The 26,010-nt window shown below is 44.3% G+C and overlaps 1 protein-coding gene and 1 pseudogene across 16 annotated transcripts in view; one reads left to right on the top strand and one right to left on the bottom strand.

Annotated features, from left to right (window-relative positions):
• Positions 1–26,010, bottom strand: part of LOC147026688 (voltage-dependent N-type calcium channel subunit alpha-1B-like) — a 592,527-nt gene that overhangs the window by 412,079 nt on the left and 154,438 nt on the right. The window lies entirely within an intron of this gene.
• LOC147026691 (uncharacterized) lies at positions 24,575–25,880 on the top strand (annotated as a pseudogene).

Raw genomic sequence — 26,010 nt, 5'->3', positions numbered from 1 at the left:
AGATCAGTTTAAAATTGCGACCTGTCGGCGACAAACAGACAGACAAACAGACATACAAGCTGGTAGGCGGACATGGGTCGTCGATCAAGTCGAATTTAGTAGTTTTTCAGCCGTTACTAGCCAACAAAAGCGTCCATAGCAACGGTTCTTTCTCACACATAACTTGGACATACCGTGAACCTACCATACCAGTTTCATGTATATCTGACTCATAGTCTCTGAGATATAACGAACTTCGTTGTTTTATTGTTTTCGACCAGGGTTCATTCAAAGTCTATCTTCTCCGACAGTTTTCATAGGATCCGGCTGGAGATTTTTGACAATATGGCTGAATGTACTGCCCACAGTCGCTTGTGGCCCGATTTTTGATTTTGAAATTAATTTTTGAAATTAATTGAAAACCCCCGAAATTAATTTTTGAGATATTTTTGAAAATTTCAAAGGTCCGTTGCTAGGCAACAGATGGGTCCATAGCAACGGTTCTCATTTGCACACAACTAGGTCATGGTATGAACCTACCAACTAAGTTTCATCGAAATCGTCATTGTATTAACGGAGCACTGGACCGAACAGGCATACATACAGACAGAAAGACAGACAGACAGACAAACAAGCCGGTAGGTGACGAGGGATCCGCTAGGATCGAACCGCTGGATACGATGCTTTTCATTCTGACCGATCCACCGACGAAGATTCATTGTCAAGACGTATTGGTTCACATTCAATTGTTCCTCTGCCTGGCAAGATTTTTCCTATTGCGTATTTTGCCAACTGGCACTACTCACAGGACTACCATTTGAAAAATAAAACCTAAATCAAAAATCGGCTCGAGTAAAATTTTCTAAATATCTCGAAGTGTTTAATTCCGAAGTCTCGTTTCTCCACATTCAAAACTGTAGGACAAGTATTGAAAATAGTGAACGTAGGTCGAGAAAAAGTATTTTGTCGAATATTGCGTATTTCAGCCCCGACACCCTTGGTGATCGAATCTGGAAAAATGCTGCTGTTCAATTTTGTAGTAGTTATTAAACTCTATCCATACACCGAATTTGAACGTTCCGCCGTCGACGGTTTCCAAGGTCAAGGTCACTTAACATATTCCCTGGTTCACCACCTTTCCGCATTCGGAGGGCTGCCATTCGGAAACTATGAGAGATAGAGGAACGTTATGCTGTCGCGATAACTAGATGGGGATGCAAGGAATAGGCAGGAGTTGGTCCGGTCGCTCTACCTATCATAGAAGCCGCGCTACGTCAGTTACCGTTTGGGTTCCGATTTCCGAGGCCGCTGCATTGCAACGGGTGGTTGCTTAGCAACGAAACTCAAACGCGCACACTCCCAGCCCATATGGCACCTGTCGCCAAGTTTAATCGAAATTGGTTTGCTGGTTTGTGCTGTGGAGCCTCGCGTTACAGACACACACACACACACACACACACACACACACACACACACACACACACACACACACACACACACACACACACACACACACACACATGCACACACACACAGAAAACCTGACAATAACAGATATCTAGCGAATCCCAACAGAGAGACGTGAAAACATAACCTCCTTTACCTTCCTTGGCAGAGGTAATAACTATACAGTACATATATATCATTTTATATGGTGGAGGTTAAGTTTGTAGGGTGGGGGGGTTAATTTTTTGAGGCGGGGGATTGTTGGCGCTGGTGGGCATGTCGCAGCACGAAAACCACTTAAATAAGCTTGATGTTTTTTGTCTCAAACTGTATTGCAAGGGTACAGTATGCAGTTAAATAACGTTGAGATAAATAAATATGGGCAGAATCTCATACTCGATTTGTAGCGCTATGTCGACTGAAAATAGTGCAAGTGGTAGAAGATGGCAGGAGACGTCACCCCTGCACTTGACATGGTCACAGTGCCACATTCAAACCTGTTTGGTCTCTGGGCCAATCATTTCACCCTCTGCTCTTTTCCGGGTTTGTCCTCCCTACCCCCTGCCAGGCCTCTGCCAGGCGCACGCAGTCCACCATCAACTCCCTTCTGGTAAAACTCTAAAAATACAGAACCACTGTTCACCTTATCTCATTTGTTCCTCTTTTTCCTGCCTGTGGAATCAACTTCCACATTCTCTTCAATCTCACTCTTCCTTCCAGGTCTTCAAGACAGCCGTTCACCATCATCTCAGATCATTTCCCTTCCAAAACCATGATCTTTTCTACCACCGTTAACCACCCCCCTCCCCCACCTCACCTCCTCCAAAATTTCCATATATATTTTTTTCCTTCCTGAGAGTTTGCTTCTGTATCTATCTTCTTGTCCACCCTGTGCGTCCTTCTCATTCCTCTCCACATCCCTCGTTTGTCCAAATCTCCTTTTATTTTGTCTCTCAACCATACTCGTGGTATTTTCCCCCTCTCACTACTGTTCCTTTTGTTCTGTTGCATCCCCATCCATTCGGTGTTCTTCCACGAGCCTTGACTTCGCATCCAAAAAAGTGAAGAATATCGTCCATGAACATGTAAAGATGTGCACGCGCTGCAGAGAAACCATTTATGCAAGGAATGATGGCATTCGCATTTCAAGAAATTGCAATTATCACTCTGATTCCATCTTCGTCATCTCTACTTCCACAGAAATTTCAGCTCTTCATGTATATCCTCCTTCAAAAAAATAAAAAAATAAAAAAAGAACAACAAAAAATGCTGACATTTGATTTCTGCTCCGATTGAGAATGATAGCGCACACAATTTGACGAGCGTGGTTGCCTCTCTGGAAAATTGGAAAACCTGCATTCCATTTCCCTCGAGGTTAACTGGCAGTCTTCACACAACTGCAAATGGACACGATTTTCAAGAAAACGTGTCAGCATCAAATGGCGTTTATGGTATCCCGAGAGCATAATGTCATCATTGCGCAGAACAAGAGAAGAAAAAAAAAAGGAGAAGAGCACAGCAGGCAGACCATCAATTCTACAAATGTCCTTAACCTCGGCCATTAGATGATGAATCTGTCACACAGGTAGGAGAACCTGCTGCCTGAAATTTAGACAAGCAGAACACAGAGGAGCGAGGCGGAAGTCAAGAAGCTCCCCTTCGAGTCAGCAGACTCGGCAGACACATCATTAAAGTCGGTGGGAGTGTTTTAACCCGCATGCATCGTGTGCCTTCACGTTGCAGCCACATTGAAACCCATTTAACCTAACCAGAAGCGATTATAACAGTAATTATATGTTTTGCTGGCGGGTAGGGGAGTTCGTGGGTGTCAAAAGCCTTATCTCTTGAGCATGATTTTTCAATAATGGCACTTATTGTACCTCTGATGCAAGCTTTTCTCTGTGAAGGGCTCCTCTCTTTTTACCTGCAGACATATAATATATAAATAATCAAGCATTTCTCAAACTACTGCTCCATCAGGATGTGCGGTGCCATAAATTATCTGTGTTGACACATTTGTTAGCAGAAATGACAATCCCTTGTGACCCAAAAGGCTTCTCTTGAGAAGAATCAATGTTTGTATACTGACCTTGGTTTTATAGAGCGAGAGCTACAGGGAGGGGGGGATCTTGTGTTTGAGGCTATTAGGTTTTTGAGCTATATAGTATTTTTTGATAGGGCTATCACTGGAGTATTTGAAAAGTTATCTCTTTTTGGCAAAATCTCGGCCGAGACCCATGGCATGAGGTCAAAGTTCATGTCCGCCTCGTGTTTTGGGTGAAAACCGTAGCACACCGAAGGCAGTTGGGATCGATCAAAATCAACATCTTTCACACTGTTCACGCATCATTGCCATATTTAAAATGAAACTTAGAGTATAATATGTAATTGATTATAATAATTTTGATATTTCAACTGTTTTCATACATCGTAGTTACGGGAACTGAAAGTATTAAAAATGTACTTATTATCAGGTTCGATAAATTCCTGTTGATAGTTCAGTATGCCTGGTGTTGGCTTAATGGTTATGGTGGTGGGCATGGGATCCTCGGATCCTCAGTTCAAATTCCACTTGGCTGTTGAATTAATACCAGGTGGGGTTAATTCAGCCGATCAACCTTCTGAGGTCAGCGAAATGAGTGCCAGCTTGCTGGTATCCTGTGTTGGAGTGGTGACCTGTCCAGGAATGTGCCCAATAGCCAAGAGACCGCTTTGGCAGCACCAACGCTCTGCCCAGAGCATGGTCCCGATGGATGGATCATTCGATGACATATTATTTGATTAATCAGTCCAACTCTTAATTGTCAGATTAAGAGCTGTTTGTTGGTTCTTATTTTGCTTCATCAACGGAGATGTGAATCCTGGTGTTGGCTTAATGGTTCGGGTGGCTGGCTTAAGATCTTAGGATCGTGAGTTCAAGCCCCTGTTTTTTTTGTTGTCTTAATACCAGGTGGGTTGACTCAGCCCGTCATCCTTCCGAGGTCGGCAAAATGAGTACCAGCTTACTGGTAACGGAGCAGTGCATCAGCAGCACAAGTCGTGCTTCCAGAAAATGATGCAGCCAAGCAGCCACAGGCTGCACACGAATAAATAAATAAATAAATAAATAAATAATAACGGCAATGTGATTGTAATCCTTTTGTTCCCTTCATATCAGATGCGAGATCAAATCCCCTTCAAATGATGAACTCTGATAACAACCTTCGTGAAGCTTTCACACATTCTCTGTGAGGTTGTATATGGCTGGAACACAACCGTGGGCATTTCTACAAATCAAAACCGCAGAGCTTTTGTGTTTGATATTTTCAACAAGAACTGACCTGCAAGGTGGGAAGTAAGCCGAGGTTGCGTTGCTTAACCCTGTCAAGGTGATGCTCTGATTCTGGATGAAGTGGCTTGGTGGAACAACACAAACCAAGCATCATTTGCACTTGACATGTGATAACTATGGTTTTCCATCAAGGGCACAAACAAAATGCTTCTCGTATCTGGTGATACGTAATACATGTATGAGTCGCCAATCATTGTGAAGGGATCCATGCTGACTTCGTTTTTCTTCATCAATTCTCGGGGACGTATTTTTTTCATTTTCATGCAAAAGATGCACTGAAATCACACCCCGAAAAATCATGTTCGGTTGGAAGGGCAGAACATAGTTTAATATGTATATATATATATATATATATATATATATATATATATATATATATATATATATATATATATATATATATATATATATAATATACATATATACATATACATATATACATATATACATATACATATACATATACATATACATAAATATATATATACATATTGCAGTTCTTGGAACCGCATGCATCCAACAGATTGTGGTCCCAAGACAGTTATTCCATTAATATACGTGTAGATAGTCCCTTTCCTTTTGTCTAGTGGGAGAACAAGGGAGTGCGTTGCGATGATCTCATAGCTAGGTTTGCTTACATCATTTTTTCTTCATTTCGTCCCACGTCTTCTCTTCGTCTGATTATTCCTGAGGTAAATCTGAGCCACATGCGCCCGGCGCTGTGAAATGGGCCCTCAGCAAAGGCCAAGCAGACACTGCACCCACAACTGTCCATACAAAACACAGCCTGCTAAACACACTCGCAGCGGTAATTTCCACCCAATGGTGTTTTCCACAACACAGGAAACACAGCCAGCACGGCGCCCACGCTGCATGAAATGCGTACAGAGGCCAATAAAGGCGACCACACCACGTTAGGCGGGATACGAGTGTGCAAAGTAAAAGCGGCGCGTTCGTTTTCAACCAAAAATTTAGCCCATATTGGTGTTCGCCCCGCGCACACACTCGCAGAGTCGTGTGAACGCGAGCACTGACAACATGCATAATGGCCGAACCCCGCGCACTGCATAGAATGTGCTTGAATGCAGACACGTACGCCGCTCGCGACATATGCATGGATTTATCCATTATGATGTACCTTCAACCCTCGCTGGCAGCAGCAGATTCCCCACGGATGGTGAACGTCTTCTCATTTCTAGGACCAGCGAAGCTGTGATCAAGCCGGGGAGTGTTGTGTGGTGCGAGCCGCGTTGGCGGAGCGGGCGCGTTGATCAGCGCTGGTCAGGTGCCCGAGCGAGCATGCAGGACACTCAGCGGTCGCCAGGGCACGGCCCGAGGGTTTTTGCAGGACGATTTGCGTGCCAATTTCAGTGTGGGCGATTTGCGTCATGTCGTGGGGTCGGAGCGGAATATTTCCGCTGTCTGAGATGACCTTGCCAGAAACGAAGTGAGGCGGTTACTATACTATCTACACGTATATTAATAGCGGGTCACGTGAGGGGTCGGGGCCAATTGGAGCACCCAATTCAGGTGATGAGGTTTCACTTCGGGGTGGCCCCTCCCCCTGCGCTAAAGTTCTCTCAAGGTCGGAGCGGTCCCTCCGCCTTTCTCTTTTTCTTTCGCTCGCTCGCTCGCTCTGGCCTCGCCCTTGTCTCTGCTCGACATCGCCATGACCCGCCTCCTCATCTCTGCCCACATGACGTCGACCCCACCCACCAACCTGGTCCCACCTACTACTCCGTCCTCGCACCCTGGACTCCATCCATTCTCCACTCAAGCCCCTCCTTCACGAAAACGGTCTCCACACGCGCTGTTGAAGACGGAGACGACGCGCCCACTGTCGGGTACCGTACCACGGAGCATCCCCCCCCCAAAAAACGCATTGGTGGCATGTCGTGCTATCAAGCACAAAGGTACAGATATCGTAGCCTCAACTCCTTTCCCTTCTTGTTTCAATACTTTCTCTTCATCAGGTTGTGTGTGTGTGTGTGTGTGTGTGTGTGTGTGTGTGTGTGTGTGTGTGTGTGTGTGTGTGTGTGTGTGTGTGTGTGTGTGTGTGTGTGTGTGTGTGTGTGTGTGTGTGTGTGTGTGTGTGTGTGTGTGCTGGCACCTGTCTGCTTAAGTAAGACTGCAGAATATCGTTATTGTTATTATTTTTGCGTTAAGTCTGCTCTGTGTCCGCTTTTGCAAGTTGCAAGTTTATTTGCTGCACCACACCTCTCTCCCCTATCTCTGCACAACACACCCCAATAAATCTTTATCGTACCACATACCTTTCCTTGCCCATTGTTAATAAATTATTATTAGAAATGTTCCCTGCTCGTTTTTGTCTTTTCTTCCATTGATCCAGCATGGTCTGAATCCTAGTTTAGCCAGGACTTTATTCCCAACGATCCGTTCCTTTTAGCCGGTACGTCCTTGGCAGTGTCGCTCGGCTGCATCCGATCCGGTAAAGTGATCCGGTTCGGACAAGGCATACTGAGGGCGTGTTTCCCCATAATTAAATCAAGTGATTAATTAGGTAACCTGATTAACCCATAGACGGGAGGAACCGAGGTCACGCAGTTGAGTTATTGGCGTCCACGGTCGGTTAAGCGATCTGCCGCGTCACGGAATTATCCGTGTACGATGGCGTTCAATTCCGGGGAGTCTGGTGGGAGCTAAGATTGCTTCCCCCACCACGTGGTCTTCTCACCCGACCCCCGGCCCGCAACAATATATACACTACCAGTCAAAAGTTTTAGAACACCCCCATTTTTCCAGTTTTTACTGAAATTTAAGCAGTTCATGCACAGTGAATTTGTTCATGGTACAAAGCTAAGCAATAAAATGCCAGAGGTTAAAAAAATAGCTTAGGCTACCAAAAACTTAAAAATAATGTAAATTTCAGAGTTGATAAAAAAGGCCTTTTTAGGGAACAAGTAATGGGTAAGTAACTGCAGCTGTTCTGCAGCAATGGAAGTAAAGTAAGCCTTGGAAGTTGATGCAAACAATTCCTGCAGGTGTCCCAACTTTTGTTGATTAGTTACAAACCCTCTGTGTGCAAAAAAGCAGTGTTGGAACAGACTGTGTTGCTACACCCTCTGAAGCATTATTTGGACAATATTGCATTGCAGGAAAGAGTATATTGCTATCATAATGGTGAGAAAAAGACAATTAACAAAGGAAGACAGAAAGACCATTATAACCCTTAAAAGTGTTGGTCTTTCCTTTTGAGAAATTGCAAAGTTGCCAAAGTGTCAGTGAGTGCAGTTTCCTACACCATCAAAAGGCACTTGGAAACTGGAGGAAACTCTGACAGGAAGAGGTCTGGCAGACCCAAAGCCACAACACCATCAGAGGACAAGTTTCCGAGAGTCAAGAGCTTGCATGATAGGCGGCTCACAGGACAGCAACTTCAAGCACACAGCTTAACACTGGTCGAAGTCAGGAAGTCTCAGTTTCAACTCTGAAGAGAAGACTTCGAGCTGCAGGTTGGACAGGTCGAGTGGCAGTAAGAAAGCCATTGCTCAGATGGCAAAATAATAAAAAGAGGCTTGCCTGGGCCATAAAGCACCTCCAGTGGACGACTGAAAACTGGAAGAAGGTCTTATGGACCGATGAATCAAAATTTGAAATCTTCGGTTCATCAGGCAGGGTTTTTGTACACCATCGAGTCGGCGAAAAGATGGTTTCCTCAGTGTGTGACACCAACTGTCAAACATGAAGGAGAAAGCGTGATAATCTGGGGCCCTTTTGCTGGATCCATAGTCAGCGACTTGCACAGAGTGACTGGCACCCTGAACCAAAAGGGTTACCACAGCATTTTGCAGCACATGCAATACCCTCTGGTCTACGCCTAGTTGGTCAGGGGTTCATCCCACAGCAAGATAACGACCCAAAACATACCTCCAGGCTTTGTCAGAACTACCTTAGAAGAAAAGAACAAGACGGTAGGCTTCAAGTCATGGAATGGCCAGCACAGTCTCCAGACTTAAACCCTATCGAGCTGGTTTGGGATGAACTGGACAGAAGGGTGAAAGCAAAGCAACCTACAAGTGTAACACTTTTGTGGGAACTTCTCCAACAGTGTTGGAAAGAACTTTCCAAACAATATTTAATTTGCATTGTAGAAAGAATGCCACGAGTATGTTCAGCTGTCATATCTGCAAAAGGTGGCTACTTTGATGAGTCAAAAATTTAGATTAAATTTTGCTCAACAAAACGATTCCATGATTTCTTATTTATCTGCAATTGTTTATTTGTTTTATGCTTTAATTACAGAGTACATTGAAACATTAAACTGCTTAAATTTCAGTAAAAACTGGAAAAATGGGAGTGTTCTAAAACTTTTGACGGGTGGTGTATATACATACATACATATATATATATATATATATATATATATATATATATATATATATATATATATGCATACATACCCATATATATTGTTGCGAATCTGGAAGCCATGAGCACACAGACATTCAGGTTCCAATTGATTCGTTATCTCGGTAAGTATGTGTTTAATAGATAGCCCTTTCCCGAGTCTAACGGGTAATTAAATGTTCCTGCGCTGTGATATATTATAATAGTCAGGTTTTCTTTTAGTTCATTTTTACACCACCGCCAGCACCACCAACTACCGCTGACCACACCGCATCGCCCTCGCCTGCATTCGCTTCCTCCACCTGGCCAATCACGGGGTTTGCCGCCCGTTTTGGCGGTTGAGAGGAATGCGAGGGCGCATGCGCAGAAGGTCGTCCGGTGTGAAGAAGGCGGAGCTCGGGGAGTGGCCATGCAGCGGCCCTCGACCAATCGAGATGAAGCGGTAGGCAGAGCCACGAAACTCCCCTGCTGGAGACTCTGCCCAGAGGGATGGATCGCCCCGCCCAACACGCGCCTGTCCAATGGCGAGCGGACAAAGAGTCGAATGATGTTTCCTGTCCAATGGGAGAGCGAGCGGGGAGGAGACAAGCGTTTGACTGAGCGGGAGGGGGGGCGGATCTAAGGGTCCTGAGGAGATTATCGGGGTCAGCTCTCTTGAAGTTGTTCTGGTACAGTTCTGTCCTCTCCTCCCGCTTCTTTGCTTCCCGGCTCATCACTTTGGCCTCTCCGGCGACCGGCCTCGTCCCGGCTCCAGAGCCTACGTCTCTTCCCTTTGCGCCTGGCTAGTACGGCGACACCAGCCCCAAGAGAAGGGGACATCCAGCCGCGCTACGTGGCCAGGTAGCCTGCCGCCCCCTGGCTCTCACAGCAGGACTGTCCTCCTCGGCTGGAGAGCCGCAATAAAGACCCAAAAGGGTCCGTGTGTGTGTATGTGTGTGTGTGTGTGTGTGTGTGTGTGTGTGTGTGTGTGTATGTGTGTGTGTGTGTGTCCGTGGGTCCGTGGGTCCGTGGGTCCGTCTGATAAGTAGTGAACTGTTAAGTGCTTTTGCCTGTATATTATTTGCCTTGCTTGATATTCGGTATCGCTCTCCTCTTGCGTGCTCCCCTAGCCCCCCCCCCCCCCTCATTGGTAAATAAATATACCCAATTGTTTAAATGTACTGAGCTCGTTGTGTCATTTCTCCATTGACTTGGTGTGTCGTGAGTGTGGGAAAGTGAGCAGTCATTGCCGTTATAACGGAGTAACAGGATAACCGGGCCGGCGGAACTTGGCGATTAAACCGCTTGGCTTCGCCCACGGAACGGGCTCGCCAAGCGGCTCATTTCCGTACGAGTTCCGTCTGAGAGGAATGATGGTATGCTAGGTGGTCACATTTGAGCCATAGTTGAATATCCAATCAACAGTCAATAGTTGTATATTAATCAGCTGTCAGGATTCGAACCTTGCTTTAAAATGTTGCTTTAAATGTATCATGCTGTTTTCACTATGTCTTTGATAACCCTTTATGGCTCTGCAGCTGCACAACAGCATGTCCTTGGGAGAAATGTGTATGCTGATATCCCACACATTCCTGTTCTTATTCATCACAAGAGTTTCGCCTTTGTTATCAACATGTGTCGGTGTAGGAGATTTATAAAGTCATTCGTTTGCAAGATAAACTGTTGGGTTGCATATCTGAGAATTGACCGATTCAACTTCCCCTCGGGCCCCAAGGGAGGGGGGAAGAAGCCCACATTTATTTATTTATTTTATGCACATTTATGTCTTTATTTCTTTATCCCTTAGCACACACTTTTAGTCCACACCCAGTTCTGCTTTTGTGTGACTATATATATGATGGTTTTGAAGCATAATCTCAATGTGGTCCGGAGGCACCTGACTGAAGGGCTGTTGCGCCACATTCCGCATGCGTGTGGTCTTCAGAAATAAAACGTGTAATTCGAGGATCCTCATCTGACTCTGTCATCTTACTCGGCCGGGTGGAGAGTCATAATATTTGGTGATGAGGATGGGATTCGACTGATGCTGGCGGTGTGGACGGCGGGACTCCACTTAGTGGACAGCGATCGCAAGGGTTCAGCTAAAAGGTACGTGGCGATCGCACGTAGGGCACCTAAAATAGGGAGCCCCAGTTAGACGAGCGCTGTACACTCGGTGGGCAGCGCCCCGCCGGACGCAGCTCCAGGATCTGCTCGGATCAAGAACTGTAACGGTAAAACATATGAGGTGATTCGAATGCGGTTTGTCTGAAGAGCACAAAGGGAGGGCTGTTAGGCTGTGTTGTTGGGACCTGGAAGGGTAGAGGATAAGGGTTATCCATGTGAAATAAGGAGGGAACAGGTTGGAATCCTGTACCATATAGAGGGAAGGTTCGAGGCCTTCATTGGGATTTGAGGCTTAAGGCGGTTGATTGAAAGGGATTTTGGTCCCGAAGTAAAAAGAGAAGCGATTTAAAGCTTTAGGCTAGTGACAAGTTAAGAACATACAATGGGGAATAACTCTCCAAGGAACATAGAGTTACCCAAAGGAACAAAGATAAAGGGAGTACAGGGCTGGATAACATGGACAGCGGGAAGACAGGATCCCTTCTTGCTGACTAGGTCCTGAGATCCAAAGATATTACACACCGTCAGCACTGTGTTGACGGAGGGCAAAGTAGGATGCTCGAGACAGAATGAAACACCCTGGAGGGCGTTAGCAGCTTGGCTAACAGGGTCACAAGCTGAGACAGGACGTACACAAGGTAAACGAGCGAGGAGGCGAATTCAATGTGAGTGGGAAGGTTGAGTTTGTGTTAGACGCAAGTTGAGTGTTCCAACCTGGAACTTGTATATGTGGAGCAACTTGTATGTTTGTATCGAGATAATGATTGGTCGTCATCGTAAATATGAAAACTTTGGAGGAGGTGAATTGCGCACACCAAATCCGGAGGAAGGATGATGATGACCGATCCTGCACGTGTTGTTAATTCATAGTGCTGGGCGAATGTCATTGAGAGTGTTTTTACCAAAGTGTGCGTGTGTGTGCGCGTGTGTGTGTGTGTGTGTGTGTGTGTGTGTGTGTGTGTGTGTGTGTGTGTGTGTGTGTGTGTGTGTGTGTGTGTGTGTGTGTGTGTGTGTGTGTGTGTGTGTGTGAGAGAGAACTCGATTGGGAATTGAATAATCAAAACCACTTCAGCAGACAGTTTGGAGATTATGTGTGAGAATTCCCTACAGTACTCGTGCAGCTGTGGTTAAGCTATGGTAGTCAAATGGACCAAGGCTCGGATTTTCTCACTGTTCGATAAACTTTGTATGCTGTTTTGGCTTTAAACACTGTACGTTGCATACGTGATAAATAGATGGTGTCCTCGGAGCATCATTTGAATACCTGTTATAATGATAATGATAAAAATGATGATGAATGCATGATTATCTTCGGGTAACTAGGACGGACATAGGATTGATATGCACGGAAAAATATATTTAGCTCGTAGGATGGTTACAGGTTTCCGTAACAACTCTGACGCCGCGGAGTTCCATTCAGCGATGGCTACTCGCTGGCCTTTGTTTGGTGGGTGCTTCGTGTGCTGGTTGGCGCCGGAGTGTAGCTATCTGTTGTTGTTTGGTGGGTGTTACAAAGTGTCTGCTGTTTTCACATGTGTAGTGTTTGGTGCTGAGCCCAAGAGAACCGTGTAATTTGTGGGGTTCTTCGTTCTTGCCCCAGTGATTTGTATACATGACTGATGGAGGGAGTCACAGTAAGGAGAATAAAAAAAGGAAAATTGGGGGAAAAGAACTCATTGGGAATGAACCATGATGTTTCTTTTGGTCATAATTAATATGAACTTTTGTTTTGAGATTACAAATTGAGAATCCTTTACCTAAGGACTTTGATTATAATCTGTTAATTGAGGATAGGAAAAAGTTACTGAGAATTGAATCAAGATAATAATATATTAAGTTAAGGGACTTACATAATATTGAAAAAGGGTCTCTGTTATTAAATTGATCAACAGATTCGTCAACATTACATATTAGAAATCAAGTTATAAGGAAAAGCATGGTATTTACATAACCATAATGCAGAATGATAAAGAATGGCGAGACCAAGAGCAATCATGAAATCAATTAAATGGAATTAGGAATTGTATCATGTATTGTTACTGTATTGCTCTCAATGATTTGGAGCTGGGACTGACCTGACTGTAATTTAAAAAATAAAAAAAATGACGACAATTTGTGGAAAGACAAACAAAAAGAATAAACGAGAATTATGCGGAGTACAGAAAACATGACCATGAAATAAATGTTAAATCGGTCAAAATAAAAGAATTATATTATTGAAAAGTGCAATGACGCTAGAAGCCAATTTAAATATCACCTATGTTATCTGTCTTCTGAGTAATTAGACAAGTGCATGATTTTTATCAACTTGTACTTCTTGTACGATTACATAAGTAAGTTGAGGTATTTCTAACACTGCCTTGACCATCTTTCATCAGCACAGAAGTGCCAAGTTTGCTGGGAAAATAAATAAATAAATAATGGCAGTTGCTCTGGAACTGCTTGAGAATGAAACTGTGGATTGTATAGCAGATAATGATTGCAAATGTAAAAATGGTAACGGTGAAAAATCGAATCGCATTGGATTCGGTACTTGAAAGAAATAGCTAACTTTAATATTTTTGTATAGATAATGGAATATTTTTGAGGTAAAAGATTTCCTGCAGAAAAACGCCCTGCAACCCAAATGGACCGGACCATACACTGTACTCTTGACCACGCCCTCCGCCGTCAAAGTGAGAGGTAAGAGTGCATGGATACACCACTCACACTGTAAGCGAGCGCCAAAGGAGGCCGACGAAACGAGGGAACAGGAGGAGGTAACCCCAGCAGAGGTTCCGGCAGTGTCCGATTCAGTATTTTACCGAGACAGTGAAGACGACGACGAGGTGGAAGACGTGATACCTCTTCAGGGACCCCCTCCACCGCCACCAGACCAAGGCGGAGCCGGCCCGGCAAGACAGGGTGAGATAGTGCCGGAAGGCCCACCGCAGGTGGAGCCGGACGCCCTGCCAGAGGCAGGACCGGAAGGCTTAGACATCGAAGATCCTGGAATACCAGAGCTAGAGCCGGACGCCCGGTCGGACCTGGAACCAGAGGGCAGAGATAACGGGGACCCTGAAACACCGGAGCCGGCGACAGAACCTTTGACGACACAACATGCAACTCCTGGTACTGACTCTACTCCTTTGCGGGGGGGACCGGTTACTAGACAGCGAACCAATAGCCTCAAGCAATTGGAACCATACGCACCTCCCACACCTCCACCGTGGAAGGGAAAACGAAAGTGAGTTAACAACATCATTGCAGCGACATAGAAGAGCAGCGACTGGAGAGAAGACGATAGCAAATACATACGGAAAAATTTGGGACAACCCATAACAAGGAGTTAGATACGGTAAGAGTCTTTTCAGCTAACCCCAGCAAACCTTTTTCGTCAATGGTTCCACGCCCAATATATGGAAAGAGGGTACTGATCCAACCTCAACAACTCATAGAAATACCCTGCATATTGGCAAATGGGTCTAATGACCTGGTGGAACGAAACAAGGGCCTTAAGGGCATCTTATGGTACTACATGATAGCGGCACAGGACCTCGAGGTGGCTTGGCAAGTAAGGAAGCAGAAACCCAGACAAAAAGGGTTCAGCACAAAACAAGGATACGAATGGGGCCAGCACGCGAATCTGATAACTAGAATTCCAAAAGTACCAGATGACACCCCGTTGGAATACGCTTGCCTCATTCTTTGGAGCAACCACACAGAACGGAGTATTGGATGCACTTCAAGGTACGCAGGAAGGGGCTACCAACAAAACCCCCGAATACCTTTGTAGCCCTAACTGCAGAGATTGTAAACATTGAGAACCGGAGTGAGTGCTGGGTGTGCCTAAAACCCCCATCCGGCCTCATGACCGGACTTCCTCTTTTTGTGCTACCATTAACCTTCTTCAATCACCAACCAGACCAGTGGAAGGACTCGAAGCTACAACCACTGCCCATGGTTACACACAACGAGTCTATGTAGAGGAAAATCCGAGTGCCAATGTGATGGTGGTGCCATCTCCCCTATGGGTGGAAAACACCAGGGGAGCGGTCTGTTTTACAGGACAAGGAGCAAACAGCATGGAAGTGAGAGTGCGAGATTCAACTCCCCCTCCCGAGATCGGCTGACCAGGAAGTCATAGCTGTTAACCCGGACATCCAGGTAGAGGAGCAAGTAACATTCACGATAAAAGAAGCCTTACATCACGACAACAGGATGATCCCGCCAAAAGGCATCCACTTAGTCTGCGGGGACCAAGCTTACCCCTACTTACCAAAAGGGTGGGAAGGGAGTTGTTATTTAGCCTCAGTATTTCTGGATAGCAGGATTAAGACCACTTTTCACCACACCTCCTCACAACCATGGTTCCGACACGACGCGCCAGGAACGATGGATCCAAAGGGATGGGCCGGTGTATCAACGCGCTTAGGGGTTATTAAAGGCAAATGGTAGTTGAAAGCCATTGACCTTTTTATGCCGGAACATGCCGGAACTACAATTAATAGCATTAGAATAGATCAACTTTCACAAGTCTTGGAATATTTAGGTAATGTAACCATGGTTTATTATACGGAGTTAACAGATATGCTAGTGTCGATGCGCGCCATGGTAATGCAGAATAGAGTAGCTTTAGACATGCTTCTGGCAGACCAAGGAGGGGTATGCGGAATGATTGAAGGAGAATGTTGCGTTTGGATTCCGGACCCCAGGGACATAACTAATCGTTATTAATTACTAATCGTGGCCCGAATTAAAAAGGTGGTAGAAGCTCTCACTAGCGATTGAGTGGAACGTGAGGAAGGTTACGCATGGTGGAAGTCGATCTTCCAGGGCTGGGGAGGTTGGTTGTTGTGCCTCATAGAGTCAGCACTGCTAATCATCGCAGTGGTAATTTTTGGAGTATTTCTAATTAAACTTATTCTTACCATTTGTCTGAAGAAATGTCGTGCAGCATCACCCCTCACCCAGGCCATTATAATAATTAACAGCGAACTCTCTGATGAGGACGATTCGGCCAGTAATGGGGAGGGGGACGACCAGGGCCTTCAGGTGGGACCCCAGTTAGACGTCATCCACATGGACCTAGGCCACGTCTACAACCATTCCTCTTTGTTAAAACAGATGACTAACCCAGGAGAGAGTGTGTGTTGTTTTGCCTTCTAGTGCAAGATGCGACTCCTGCGCAGGACGTGCTTACACCCGTGCCTTGAGTGTTACTTTTGCTGCTTGCTTACGTAGGATTGTCTAAAATGATAGTATTACAATTACTGCTTACATAAAACAGTATTGCATTTTAATATGGTGTGGACTTAACATAAAATTATATACTACAGTTAAATGGGAGACGTGTGGCAGTGGGCAAGACAAAAGGCAACAGAAGCTAACCTGAACCACCGGCAGTTGGGGACTTCTCATTTGGGGAATGTTGAGGCTATCCACGGCATTTTCAAATCCCGTTTGGCAGGCGTGGGGGCCTAGGAGTAACTGTTACAGGAACCAAATAGGGGTCCACTCAGTTGGTGGGTATCAGGTATGGCTGGGTATGGTCAAATATGACCAAGGAGGGACTGAGAGGAATGATGGTATGCTAGGTGGTCACATTTGAGCCATAGTTGAATATCTAATCAATAATCAAGAGTTGTATATTAATCAGCTGTCAGGATTCAAACCTTGCTTTAAAATGTTGCTTTAAATGTATCATGCTGTTTTCACGATGTCTTTGATAACCCTTTATGGCTCTGTAGCTGCACAACAGCATGTCATTGGGAGAAATGTGTATGCTGATATCCCACACATTTCTGTTCTTATTCATCATAAGAGTTTCGCCTTTGCTATCAACATGTGTCAGTGTAGGAGGTTTAGAAAGTCATTAGTTTGCAAGATAAACTGTTGGGTTGCATATCTGAGAATTGACCGATTCAACTTCCCCGAGTAGGTCATGTGGAGGTGGGTCGGTTCGTTCAGTTTCGTTGTGCAGATCACCAATCTAAACGAAATTCACCCTGTACATTAATGAGAACACACCATTGAAATTCCTACTTGTTTCCATATTCACAAGTTGACACACTGACAGTTATTACCATTTGAAATTACCGCCGTGAAGTGGGCGTGGTGTGCTTGTAATCGAGGAGGAAACGACCAGGAAACAACAAATCAAGATGGCGGTGCCAATGGTTGTCGTGTGATTTCGAGTGATTTTTGGTCTTTCAACAACCAAATATGCATTGTTTCACACACTTGGGCGGGAAGATGAGAAAGTGACGCAATTCATGGATAAGAGCTGGCTTAAGGTATGTGAGTGCGCGAAGGCTTGGTGTGATGCCGTAGATAGTGAAACTATCAACAAATGCCGTTTGCTGGCTGATCAAATGATGAAACTGCTGCCAATGACTGATCCTCCGGCGGATCCCGGCCGTCACCGGTTCTGCTATGCGTCGTTTTGTAACAAGGATCATATAAAACGTACTGAAGCCACGAAAAGGAAATCAGAAGCCAGCACTACTGCAGTTTCTGCTAGAGCCAGTGAGGTGGTGGGCGGACTAGAAGAAGAGGGGCAATCATACCACAAAATACATAGAAAATCCATCAGAACCTCTGTAGAAAGGGTGGCTGGCAAATCAGCTGGTGTACTGCCAAGAATTTGTGTGATATGCCAGAAAAAAGACAAATTCATCCGTGTCAAAGGAAAATCTCAACGTGATCAGTTGTCCCTGGCAGAAACACATGATGGAGGAAAGCTGAGGGAAACTGCTGAGCAGAGGAGAGATGAACGTGATGTGAGAATAATGACAACTATAAATGATAAAGACTGTTTCACGCTGGAAGTTTGTTATTACCGTAAATGTTATTATGAGTATGTGAATGACACATACCACAGACAGAGTGAAAGTAAACTCTCAACTCAGAAAGTGAACTGTGACTCAACATTTGACATTTTCTGTGATAAAGTAATCCAGGTAAGAATCATTGATGGAAAGCAATCTATACATATGAAGAAGTTGTGTGAGATGTTCAATGACCTACTCAGAGTATGCGAAGGTCAGGATAAGGCCAACTACCAGGCAACAAGACTGAAGAAAAGACTGCAGGAACGGTACCCAGACATGATTTTCTATCGTCCACCAAAAATGTCTGAGAGCGAAGTGGTGTACATGAAGGACATTGATATTGGTTCCATTGCTCAGGCTGCTGTTGTAGACAGTAGCTCTACAACAGAAACAGAGTCAACTACAGAGGATGAAACCAGCCAGGGTCCACAGCAGGGTGACTCAGACCTCAATTTACATGTTCTATACTCGGGAGCACTCATGGTGAGGGATGACCTGAACAAACACCAAAGTGTGGACATTACATGGCCCGACTTGGAAATGGTGGAGCTGGCACTAGAGCTTATACGGGCAACTCGTACTTCGAACTGGCCGAACACCTTGCGATCACGAGAGCGTCAATGCCCTGGTACTTTGCGTACGATCACCTAAACTATGCAAGGTATTTACGCGTTTACTTGCTGGAAATGGCCGGGCTAGAGCACTCCCACCCAGACACCTATCAAGCGTTCATGGACGGCAAATGGACTGCCCAACGGCATATTCGTTATGGATTTAGTAGTGTTGCGTGTGATCAGATCATAGAGCAGACTTTAAATAGGTACAGCAAGACCAGTGGATGCATCATTGGTTACACTCAGAAAAGCACAGCTGTGAAGAAGTGGATCCTGTCCCAACCAGCACGTGCGGAAATCGCAAGGAAATGTGAGTCCATGGCGGGTATCCATGACGAGCCCCGAACGAGAAAGGATTTGGATGTGTCGAGCTCGGAGAAGAACAAAGCAGTGGTGGTACAAGTGATGGACACAGCACTTCAAATGATTAACCCTTTCTCCGGCGCTCACCTTGAACTCGTCAATATTCGTTCAGGTGTTATCACACCGCCAGCCACTTCCGCGGACTTGATGAACGCGTATGTCAAGGGAGAGAATGCTGTCATGCAATTCTTGCGTGATCGGCTTCTCTCGGGTGAGGTCCCATTCTTCAGTCCGATTTCGAAGGCCAAATTGGCAACTTTCTCGAAGGCGCGAGGCAAGTCGGCGACTCCCCACCAGCAGATGCCGAAGGTTGAAATTGCGAATGAACATCGTCTTTTCACACAACTGCTGTTGATTGGCGAGTAAAGCAATGTCACACTCCACGATCCGCTCGCATACCCACTGGCGAACATATCTTTCCCGCTGGCATCCGGTGATGGTTTGATTGCAAAGACGGACAAAGCCAAACTCCGCAACCATATACTGAAACTGTGGCCCGATTGCCGTGTGGACGCTCGGCCTATCCAAGGTGGAACAATTGTGGATGGAATGGCGGTTATTCAGGCGATAAAGGCTGGTTCACTGCATAGCACTTTCAGCAAACTGGAAGAGATGGTGCTGAACATCGTAGTGGCCAAAGCATGACATAACCAATCTTCGACACTGGACATGGTGTTTGATACTTACCCAAGTATCAGCATCAAGTGCCTGGAGCACGCCAGACGAGCGGGCAGGGCGGGCGATCTTCAGGTACGAACCATCTACAGACGTGATCAAGCCCTTCCATAACAGTGGGCCAATTATCTCCTGAGCGGAGCCAACAAGGAGGCGTTGAGAGAGTTCATCATCGAATCATGGACGAGAAACATCTCTCCATCAAAACTGGGTGACATGCTGTTGTACGTCAGTCATGCCGGAAAATGTGAGAAAATCAAGGCGTCGAATGGTGTCATGACTGTGTCGTCAGTACCTGAACTTGAATGTGACCATGAGGAAGCTGACACGAAGCTCCTGCTACATGCCGCTCACGCGGGACAGAATGAAGAGTCGGTGCGCATAGAGAGTTTCGACATCGATGTGTTTGTGTTGGCGTTGGTTCACTCAAAGTCAATTTGGGCACGAAATTTCCATCTGATCACAGGAAGTCGCAAGGACATTATCATCGTTGACATTAGGAAGCCGAGTAATGCCCTGGAAAGTTGTGTCTGCGATGCGTTGATAGGTTTGCACAATTTCACGGGAAGTGATACCACCAGAGCATTCCACGGAAAGGGCAAAACAAGCCCATTTGACTTGATGATGAAGGGTCCCATCTCATCACCTGTCTCGGGAGCATTGGTTGAGAATTCACGCTAGATCAGAATATCATTCACGACCTGGAACAATTCGTCTGCGCCATGTACAATCAACCGACCATGAAGAGTGTGGATGAGGCTCGCTGCAAGCTATTCTGCAGCCAGTCGCTGGGAGAACAAAAGTTGCCGCCTACAAGCGACGCTCTGATGCTGCATTGCAAAAGAGTGAACTATCAGTCTGCGATCCACCACCGCGCGACTGAGAGGTTTATAGAAGCCCCTTCTGCTACATTTCACGGATGGGTGGAACGCAACAGAGCACTGACTGTTCACTGGCTGAGCAAACCACCAGCGCCAAAGGAACTGTTAGAGGTGACGAAATGTAATTGCAAGAAGACGAAATGCGAGACCAACCAGTGTTCTTGCCGGTCAAAAGGACTGTCCTGCGCAGAGTGCTGTGAGTGTCAAAACTGCGCCAACGATGAACAGACCTGTACAGAAATGGAACTTATGGATGATGAAAGTGGAACTGACGATGATTCTGACGACGAACTGTGAATGCGGGTGTCACTGCTTTTGCTGTGGTAATCTACTACACAGTAGTACTCACGTTGGTTAGCATGTAATAGTGGACTTGAGTTTTGTAATAACAGCAGTCAAGAGCCTCGTTCAGCAACCGCTTCAGAGCAAGAAATACTGGAGTTCTAAAACAGTAATCTTCTTGTGGCGGTTCTACTTTTCATCAGGCTGAGTCGCGCAGTCTCTTTATCTTTGATTTAATCCGTAATAGCCAATGTAACTGTCTTTAATAGGCGCTGTAACTGTCTTTAATAGTCAATGTAACTACCTTTAATAGCTAGTGTGGCTGCCTTTTAAGCAAAAAGTTGCCTTGGTCAACTCGAAGGCCTGTCTGGTCAGTCCAGACGTTTTCGGCCGGAAAAATATGTAACTGCTTCGGTTTACGACCTTTAATTATAAACATCTTTAATAACAGTGAATAGGGCTCTGTATAAACATATTGTATCATTTTAAGACCTCACAAGAGTTTTATTTTACGTACATATCAGTCTCTCCTTGATTCTTCATTTCTGTGTCAAAATCGTGCTTTAATGTTCGGTGTATCTTTAATTGCCAAAAATGACCAATTGTGTCACATCCTCGACGTGGAAACAAGTGGATTTGGACTCGGTGTCTAAAATTCTTTAAGTATGCCAAATTTCATCCAGACTGGTGTTCTGCACAACGAAAATCTTTTTCTGAAGGTAATAGCGAGTACCTCCACATGGTCTATAGGGCCCCAAGGGAGGGGGGAAGAAGCCCACTGCCACATTTATTTCTATATTTCTTTATCCCTCAGCACACACTTTTAGTCCACACCCAGTTCTGCTTTTGTGTGACTATATATATATGATGGTTTTGAAGCATAATCTCAATGTGGTCCGGAGGCACCTGACTGAAGGGCCGTTGCGCCACATTTCGCATGCGTGTGGTCTTCAGAAATAAAACGTGTAATTCGAGGATCCTCATCTGACTCTGTCATCTTACTCGGCCGGGTGGAGAGTCATAACACCGTCGAGGGTGAAATACCCCGGTAGCTGGAAGACGTAGGTACTTAGGTATATAAAGAATTTGGCTATTCACCCTACACCACGTGGTCTACCCATTGGCGAATTTCGGTCCAAAATAACTAGGACCAGCCGACCTCGGACTTCTCCGGGCCGGCAATCTGTAATTCTGGGCGATCGAGCTGAGGCGTCCTCCATCGTTGACTTTTTAAACATACACATTTTCCTCCTGTGAGAACAGCTGAGAAACCTGAAACATTATGCCACTGTGAAAGCGAACAAATTTAAATTCTCGAACTGCACGCGCACGGCAACAGCGACAGAGGCGTTCAGAGGTATGCCGTTTCATAATACACGTCTCCCAATTCTTCCTTCAAGAACGGTTATAATTTTGACGTTATCAGGATAACAGACGTAAATAAATCAAATATGCTGGGCCAGGCTGGGTTATGCCCGATGTAAAAATTAAGTCACAAATGATGACATGAAACCAGCCTCACATTGTTGAGGCATTCCGGTTTTTTATCTGATGCGGCAATAAATGTTAACATTTTTGAACTCGATTCTTCTGCATATAAAACATGGCGGGGAAAATATAATATTATAGTGGTGATGAAAAAAAAAAATAATGGTGGCAGCCTCTACAATTTCGCAATTAACTCTGACATATATTCCTTCAGATCCACCTTCATCCACAGGATTCCCGTGCGAAGCACGGGTATCCCTGCTAATATATATATATATATATATATATATATATATATATATATATATATATATATATATATATATATATATATATATCAGCCTGGTGTTGGCTAAATGGTTAGGGTGGCTGGCTTGGCATCCTGAGGTCCTGAGCTCGAGCACCATTCACTGCTGAATTAACACCAGGGAGTTGACCCAGCCTTTTATCCTTCCGAGGTCGGCGAAATGAGTACCAGTGTACTGGTCCCGGTGTATGCCCCGGTTGGAATAGGTGTACCATATCCCTGTGTGTTGTAAGAGGCGACCAGGGCTCGCGTCAGGAAGGTCATCCGGCCATAAAACATTGCCTCAAGAAAAAGCTAACCCCTGCTCAGCAGGGGAAAATGGCTGAAAATACGGCTGTTCATATATATATATATATATATATATATATATATATATATATATATATATATATATATATATATATATATATATATTCCAAACTAATAAATGGCTGTGTGTGTGTGTGTGTGTGTGTGTGTGTGTGTGTGTGTGTGTGTGTGTGTGTGTGTGTGTGTGTGTGTGTGTGTGTGTGTGTGTGTGTGTGTGTGTGTGTGTGTGTGTGTGTGTGTGTGTGTGTGTGTCCTCCATAACTCCAAAACCATTAAAAAAAAAAAAGAGCCTAAAACTTTGCCTGCAAACTTTCAGAACTCCAAGGAAGTGTATGAGTGAAAATTGGAGTTTGCGTTAATTAAAGCACCCCTTTTGAAGATAATTAACGGCCTTATTTAATTGTAACCTTTATCAGGCGCATCCTCGGCCACTTCACTCTTTTCTGAGTCACTTGTTTGTGCTCCACCATCCTGAGTGCGTGATTCATGCTTTGTCATCCTGAGCTCGTGGTTCGTGTTCCGTCATTCTGAGAGGTCTGATTAAAAGGAGATCTGGAAGGCAAAGGGTGTGAAGAAGTGCGTTGTAAAGAAGCACCTTCACCATGAGCAGTACAAAGAGGCTCTCTGACAGGAAAACCTTCAGGCATGGAATGGATATGTTGAGAAGTGAGTTACACCAGATCTGTGGTATATGGGTAAATAAGGTGTCTTTATCGCCCTTCGACTCCAAGCAGTGGATCGCGTTAAATGGTATTGACACACTTGCATATGGGCTCAGAGAAATCCCTAGCCTCTTTCGATGACCTGATAATAGATGAGCTACTTTGCTAAAAGCAGGAGGTGAAATTATATTTCAAGTGAAATACAAATGGAGTTTTCACCCATCTGGGAAAGCAAGATACGATTTAGCAACCATAGAAATACTCCAAATTTGCTTAGATGTCTCAGGCCTGAGCAAGCCTGAGTGGATGCGGGAAAACGTATTTGCTTTTAAAGATGCTCCTTACTCTGGGCTTGTGAGATTATGACAATTTAATCATTTTCACGGTCAAGCTTTCAACCCAAATATCAACTGCTCTCACAAGGTTTCAACGCGGATCTTCAAAAAGACATCATCGGTTTGTTAAAACTTCAAAACAAGCTTAATGATTATAACATCGAAGACGTCGCACAGATATTTTACCAAACCCCCCCAAAAAAAGAAATCAAACCCTCCATTATCTTGTATTTTTAGTGATAACATGGATGACATACCTGAATCACAGAATTTGGAGAAATCAAACAAGAACCTTATTATATTTGATGATTGTGTAAATGAAAAAAAACCAAATAGTAATGGATAGCGACTATACCAGAGGGAGACATTCCTCTTGTAATTGTATTTATCTATCACAGTCGTACTTTCAACTTCCGCGTCACTCAATAAGAACTAATGCAAATACCTTCATACTCTTCAAGCTAAGCATGAGAGATGCAGAATTTTTGGAGAGATAACTGTTCAACAGTATATAGTAAAAGCAAATTTGAAGAGTTCATGAAGCACACGAAGGGCAAATATAATTATCTCATTGTTAAAAAAGATGGGATGCTTTTTGAATCATTCCAATAAATAAATGGATGCACAAGATCGAGCAAGAAGATTTCAGGAACACCAAAGGTGGGTTTCCAAAGTAGCTCAACAACAACAAGACATCCAAAAGAAACGGAGGCAAAAACTAACAGGTGAAGAATCATTTGAAAGAAAACAAGAGAAATATTTTAAACTGCTTCTGAAAGCTTCTCAACAAGAATGGAAGAAACGGTGGTTTCCACAATTCCTTCAATTGAATACACCCCTAAAAAACTTCAAATGATAAAAGATTTTAGCCAAATGACAGAGCAAGGACTTGAAGATATAGGAGAAATAGAACATGATGATGAGGGATTATTCCAACAACTGGAGGAGGAAAATCAATCTCCCAATTATGTTGTAAGAGCGCTTCAAAACAATGAATATTCAGCAGATTCAAAAACCATAGCGGGTCTCATTCCAACAGAAGAATCCCAGGGTGGGTTTCCAAAGTAGCTCAACAACAACAAGACATCCGAAAGAAATAGAGGCAAAAACTAACGGGAGAAGAATCGTTTGAAAGAAAGCAAGATAAATATTTTAAACCGCTTCTGAAAGCTTCTAAACAAAGAATGGAAGAAACAGTGGTTTCCATAATTCCTTCAATGGAATACACCCCTAAAAAACTTCAAATGATAAAAGATTTTGGCCAAATGATGGAGCAAGGACTAGAAGATATAGAAGAATTAGAATATGATGATGAGGGATTATTCCAACAACTGGAGGAGGTAAATCAACCTCCCAATTATGTTGTGAGAGCTCTTCAAAACAATGAATATTCAGCGGATTAAAAAACCATAGCGGGTCCTCATTCCAACAGAAGAACCAGCAATAATCTATCTCGTAAAACAGAAGGTATTGATATTTAATGATAAATTGGCATTCCTAAGCTCTGCTCAATCAAATGTTAAATTAACTCCAAGATTAATGTTTCTTCTAACAAAAGATGGGTATCACGATTCAACTTATTTTGATGAAATGTTGAATTTGAAAAATGAGGATGACGGAGTATACATTGATTTAATGAACTCACTTGACTATGGGGGTTATGTTGCTGGGAAAATTAGAAGGAGGAATGAGAAGGAAAAACATATTATTGAAGCATTAAGTAAGCTTGGTTCAGTTTCAGGGGTTAGATTTCTTCCAAATGACCCAGCACAGCTAGTTAATAGACTGTTTTACTATGAGGTCGTAAGAAGGCTGGAAACAACAATTGCTGAAATGAGGCTTCAGCCATTTCAGATCAGTTAATGAATATGAAAACAATCAATAAAGGCCAATGAAAAGATATTTTATCCTATATACAATGACAAGCACGATCTTAAGCTTTAACTTCACAACTCGTGATGACACGGCTTCGTTCCCATACCCACTACAACTTGACCTCACAAAAGAATACGAAACTTCACTATTGTCAATGTGAACTTACAATTCCATATT

This window comes from Eptatretus burgeri, chromosome 5 (assembly GCF_056783735.1).
Source record: "Eptatretus burgeri isolate ZD-2024b chromosome 5, Ebu_testis_v1, whole genome shotgun sequence".
Lineage (NCBI taxonomy): Eukaryota > Metazoa > Chordata > Myxini > Myxiniformes > Myxinidae > Eptatretus > Eptatretus burgeri.
Note: the sequence above shows the minus strand (reverse complement) of the source record. Positions and strands in the feature narration are given on the sequence as shown.